Raw genomic sequence first — 5,169 nt, forward strand, 5'->3', positions numbered from 1 at the left:
TGGGGCAAGTCTTATGGTCATGACCATCAGTGGCGCAGTGAGAGCACGTGTTATGCTGCTGTTTACATTGACCTGTTTTGTGGCCAAGTCCTTGGCATCGATAGCAGCGGGTGACTAAGATATAATCGCTAATTGGCAAAACTTGCCATTTAGTGTATAATGGAGCTGATAATAAGGCGGTACGGAGATTTGGTGGTACTTCAATGACAACAGACTTATTACCGAACCGGTCAGGACGTGGATGGAAAACAATCTTGCATTGTGCAGTAAAGACGTCTAAGGTGAATTTGGAGTTAATGTGGGCGTTTTGCTGATGAATTTCCTTGAGCAAGTCAGAGTCGTTGGCGAGCATAGGTGATATGTCGGAGATTAAAAGACGTGGTAATCGTTTTTTGGGGTCGCGAATGGTATATTTCGATGCTAAGTTCGAAGAGAGAAGCCGTTCTTTAAGTGTCTCTTTATCGGTGCTAGATCCTGCGATTACTAAGAGGTTGCCTTGCTTAGTCTTTCTTACTCTGTTGACTCTTGTGAAGCCAACATCAAGATCATCACATACGAGATCAACGACATTTGCAGTCGTATTTTCACGTGGTGCTAAGATAAGAGGAGACTCTTGCTGTTGAGTTGGTGCAGGTTTGGGTCGAGGTCGAGAAGCAGCAATCTGTGCAAAAGTTGGTGGCTTAGGCTGTTTTGGTGGTCGTTGGATGGTTTCAAGAGGCTGATGTTGACATTGCTGTTGGCTGATAAGCTCTTCAAAGCGAGCTGTTAGTTTGGCTTCAAGGCGTGCTTCAATTCCTTCAATGGTCGTCTTGGTCATTGATTCAAAGTTTGCATACCATTGCAGTTCCTGTTGAGCCTGTTCATAAGTATCAGCGAGTGTCTGAAACTTATCATATATTGCTCTAGTAAGCAAAAGAAGTTCGGTGTAGGAGGACTTGGATGGTTTCCAGCTCGGGTTCGATACATTTCTCTCGGCCTCTTGGATTCGTTCAGCAGTCGATCTATATCTTTGGACCGGTGGGAGTTCTTGTTGTCCGGGGGCAGAGTCAGATTCGCTTCCTGATGGGTTCAAAAGGTTTCCTTGGGATCCGGTGGCATTGGTGGTCGAGGTCAGTCCTGATTGGGTAGTCTTCTGTCTTGTGTTGACAGGAGAGCGGGCTTGAGTGTTCCGATTGGGGGATGGAGGGGGAGTCATCTTGACTTGCCCCGATTTTCAAGATAGCGCAAGAGGGGGAAAGAAATTGATTTCCCTCAGCAGGAATCTTATTGGCTGATAAGAAGGGGGAAAGAAGATTATTTTCCCCTTTTAGTTCTTAAGCCGAAAATCGGCTGAAAAGGTGGCGCTCCTGTCTGGTTGCTAAGGGGCAGGACCAAAAGGAGTTTCACAGTTGCGCAGAAAACGCGGGAGCAGATGAAAGTGGCGCCACCTGATGGAGGGAGCAGAAGATGAAGATGAAAGATGACGAAATCTCAAAACTTTGAGAAAAAGTTTCAAACAGAAACGGAAATGGGGGATGAAAAAAGAAGAAAATTGAACAGAATTTCCCCTAAAATGACGCAATTTCAAGGAAATGACGCAATAATAAGAGAAAAACTTAGAAAAATTTGGCACAAAATAAAGAAAAAACAGGAGATGTTTACTCTTCGGAGTCCAAATTGCAAGTGAGGGTTCGATTCCGGAGAGGGAGCCTGAGAAACGGCTACCACATCTAAGGAAGGCAGCAGGCGCGCAAATTACACAATCCCAGTACGGGGATGTAGTGACGAAAAATAACAATACGGGACTCTATTGAGGCCCCGTAATTGGAATGAGTACAATTTAAATCCTTTAACGAGGATCTATTGGAGGGCAAGTCTGGTGCCAGCAGCCGCGGTAATTCCAGCTCCAATAGCGTATATTAAAGTTGCTGCGGTTAAAAAGCTCGTAGTTGGATTTCAGTCGAACCTATGGGGTCCACTGATTAAAGGGTTAGATGGTGATGTTAGGTTTCTTGCTTGTGTCTACGGATGCTTGCTTGAACCTTCATTCCTCTTTCCTGGTGGTTACATTCATAGTGTTTAGACAGAAAATTGCTCGATATTTGCTATCAATGCTCTTTACCGAGTGTTGATTCAAGCGATCGAGACTTTTACCTTGAAAAAATCAGAGTGCTCAAAGCAGGCGTCCAAAACCTCGAAAGAGGTGCCTAAAAACGGTATGGTCAACCATCTATATGATGCGTACCACTACCTTAACTTGAATGATCTTGCATGGAATAATGGAATAGGACCTTGGTTCTATTTTGTTGGTCTTAAGAATCCAAGGTAATGATTAAGAGGGACAGACGGGGGCATTTGTATTGCGGCGCTAGAGGTGAAATTCTTGGACCGTCGCAAGACAAACTACAGCGAAAGCATTTGCCAAGAATGTTTTCATTAATCAAGAACGAAAGTTAGAGGTTCGAAGGCGATCAGATACCGCCCTAGTTCTAACCATAAACGATGCCAACCAGCGATCATTCTGAGTAACTAATTTCATGACTCGAATGGAAGCTTCCGGGAAACCAAAGTTTTTGGGTTCCGGGGGAAGTATGGTTGCAAAGCTGAAACTTAAAGGAATTGACGGAAGGGCACCACCAGGAGTGGAGCTTGCGGCTTAATTTGACTCAACACGGGAAAACTCACCCGGCCCGGACACTGAGAGGATTGACAGATTGAGAGCTCTTTCTTGATTCAGTGGGTGGTGGTGCATGGCCGTTCTTAGTTGGTGGAGTGATTTGTCTGGTTAATTCCGATAACGAACGAGACTCTAGCCTACTAAATAGACTTGCAGTTTACACTGCAGTACTCCCCCTTAGTCAACCTGTGGGTGGTAGTATCTCTTGATGGTTTCGGCTGTTGAGGGCTCTGCTGCTATTAGCCTACAGAATTGGCTAGGGTAAGGATGCTGTAGCACTGTAAGGACTTCTTAGAGGGACAAGCGGCGCTCGCAGCCGCACGAAACAGAGCAATAACAGGTCTGTGATGCCCTTAGATGTCCGGGGCCGCACGCGTGCTACACTGAAGTGGTCATCGTGCATACTGTTTCCTGCTCCGAAAGGAGTGGGTAACCGCTTGAACCCATTTCGTGATGGGGATTGGGCATTGTAATTATTGCCCATGAACGAGGAATTCCCAGTAAGCGTGAGTCATTAGCTTGCGTTGATTACGTCCCTGCCCTTTGTACACACCGCCCGTCGCTACTACCGATTGAATGATTTAGTGAGGACTTCGGACTGGTCAATCCAGACCATTGGGAAACTAGTGGTCGGATTGTGCTGGAAAGATGTTCAAACTTGATCATTTAGAGGAAGTAAAAGTCGTAACAAGGTTTCCGTAGGTGAACCTGCGGAAGGATCATTAACGTATTACCCTCTTATTATAAGAGAAATACAACCTTCAAACAATCAAACACTCTGCATAGTGATATTGTAGATGCTAATATGGTGAATGCAATTGAATTGTATTTGCATTAGAGTCGCAATTGTGAATGTTTATTGCAAACATTTAGCCATTGCAACATGATTCTAATTTGCATTACATTCGTTCATTCATACATCCATCTTTCATTATCCAATGCAACAAAGAGTGAGGGTTATCTAACGATAGCCATAATTTCTTTTGCAAAACAATTGTAGTTTATAATGAAAAGCCTGTCTTGCTACATACTTGGTACCTGATCAAGTCTTCAGCTTATGCTGACGGCAAGGTTTAAAGAAGGAAGTTTTACACTTCTTCGCCTAACTAAGTAAAGACAACTATGGTTTTTATAAACTGCATACAATTGTTTTCAAACCCTCTCAATGCAGATTTAGGATACTTATTAAAAGTCCCACGGTGGCAAAGATACATCTTCAAGCGGTGGATCACTCGAATTACCAATCGATGAAGAACGTAGCTAGCTACGATAATCGGTGCGAATTGCAGGACACGCCGAGCACTTGAGCTTCCAACGCACATTGCGGCTTTCGGGTCTTTTCCGAGGTCACATCTGTCTGAGAGTTGAGATGTAAAATAATCAACAAAACACTTGCATACTACCATATATGCATTGTTTTGAGAGGATTGTATATTTATATGCATGAATCTTGATGTTTTATTCCTTTTCTTAATTGCAATTCGTTGCAATTTAGTAAGGAGAATCTCAAATCTACTTGTTTCACATGATAAATTTTGTGTACAATGCATATTTCATCTCTGCAAGCAGTATATATGAATAGATACTAGCATGAGATTCTAAGGTTAGTCGCCTATCTGACGACGCTAAAGTCGTATTGCAGATAACTATGGTGATCAACTAACCTGTTAACTGATGAATCTTCTTGCACTTGTATAAATCGTACAAATAGTAGCTATTTCATTCTGTTAAAGCAGACCTAAGAAGTAATGCAAAGGCAAAATTTGTGCAAACATTAAAGTAGATTTACGTTGCTTGCTTGCAAACAACACAAATAAACATTAATCAACTTAATCAATATTTTTGATCTCAGATCAGGTGAGGTTACCCGCCGAATTTAAGCATATAATTCAGCGGAGGAAAAGAAATCAAATGAGATTCCCTGAGTAACGGCGAGTGAAAAGGGATGAGTCCGGCGCAAAGGTTTTCCATTGAAAGGTGGAAAGCGGTGCTGCGTAATGGTTAGAGTCACGATTATTTCAACTAAATCTGCAAGTCCCTCTGACAAGGGCCCTCTTCCCAGAGACGGTTCTAGGCCGGTGGCAGATCTTGGTTAATGGAATATCGATTACTGGCTTTAGTCGCGGATAGAGTCAGATTGCTTGAGAGTGCAATCCAAATTAGGAGGTAAACTCCTCCTAAGACTAAATACGATGGTAATATCGATAGCAAACAAGTACCGTGAGGGAAAGTTGCAAAGTACTTTGAAGAGAGAGTTCAAAAGGACGTGAAACCGCTTGTAGAGAAACGGATAGAACCACGAAGTGTAGCTGAGAGGAGAACTCAGCTCCTCTTGTGTATTGTTGCCTTTTTCTATTCAGTGCTAAGAATGCTTTACAGCGTTCCAAGATCAGTAGGTTAAGGGGTAACTTTTAGCCTGCCCTTGGATCTTGGTATTGATAGGAGGAGTGCAATATGTGCATGAGGAGTGCATTTTCTCAACTCTCGTGCTCAAACCACGACCAATGTGAAGG

General features: G+C 43.2%; 2 non-coding genes and 1 pseudogene across 2 annotated transcripts in view; all 3 read left to right on the forward strand.

Moving 5' to 3' along the window:
- Positions 1 to 2,562: 2,562 nt before the first annotated feature.
- LOC149093034 (small subunit ribosomal RNA) lies at positions 2,563 to 3,373 on the forward strand (annotated as a pseudogene; the record flags this gene model as incomplete).
- Positions 3,374 to 3,868: 495 nt separating this feature from the next.
- LOC149093035 (5.8S ribosomal RNA) lies at positions 3,869 to 4,023 on the forward strand. Its single transcript, XR_016200493.1, has one exon. It is a non-coding gene; the product is annotated as a 5.8S ribosomal RNA (ribosomal RNA).
- Positions 4,024 to 4,499: 476 nt separating this feature from the next.
- The window catches only part of LOC149093036 (large subunit ribosomal RNA), a 4,168-nt gene continuing 3,498 nt past the window's right edge, over positions 4,500 to 5,169 (forward strand). Inside the window, exon 1 of the ribosomal RNA XR_016200420.1 lies at positions 4,500 to 5,169. This exon is cut by the window's right edge and continues 3,498 nt beyond it. This is a non-coding gene — a ribosomal RNA (large subunit ribosomal RNA).

This window comes from Tetranychus urticae, unplaced genomic scaffold (assembly GCF_039701765.1).
Source record: "Tetranychus urticae isolate SD_2017Ah unplaced genomic scaffold, NJAU_TeUrti_SD_1.0 Scaffold_4, whole genome shotgun sequence".
Lineage (NCBI taxonomy): Eukaryota > Metazoa > Arthropoda > Arachnida > Trombidiformes > Tetranychidae > Tetranychus > Tetranychus urticae.